Here is a 217-nt window from a genome sequence, read left to right on the forward strand (position 1 = left end):
CCCTGCATTGCCAAAGCCAACCAGAGGACAAACAGATACAAAGGAGAAAGGCTTTCTGGGGACAGTCAGTGGGCTTGGAAGTAGCACAGGCAAATCTGTGACAACAGGAGAGTTCCCCGAGTGCAGGGGCCAGGTTTGATTGCGAGAGCAAAAAAAAACTTAAATAAACAATCTCTAAAGTCTCACTCTGGGGCTGCCCTCACACACAAAGCACTGG

Source organism: Antrostomus carolinensis, unplaced genomic scaffold, assembly GCF_000700745.2.
Source record: "Antrostomus carolinensis isolate BGI_N321 unplaced genomic scaffold, ASM70074v2 scaffold37541, whole genome shotgun sequence".
Classification (NCBI taxonomy): domain Eukaryota; kingdom Metazoa; phylum Chordata; class Aves; order Caprimulgiformes; family Caprimulgidae; genus Antrostomus; species Antrostomus carolinensis.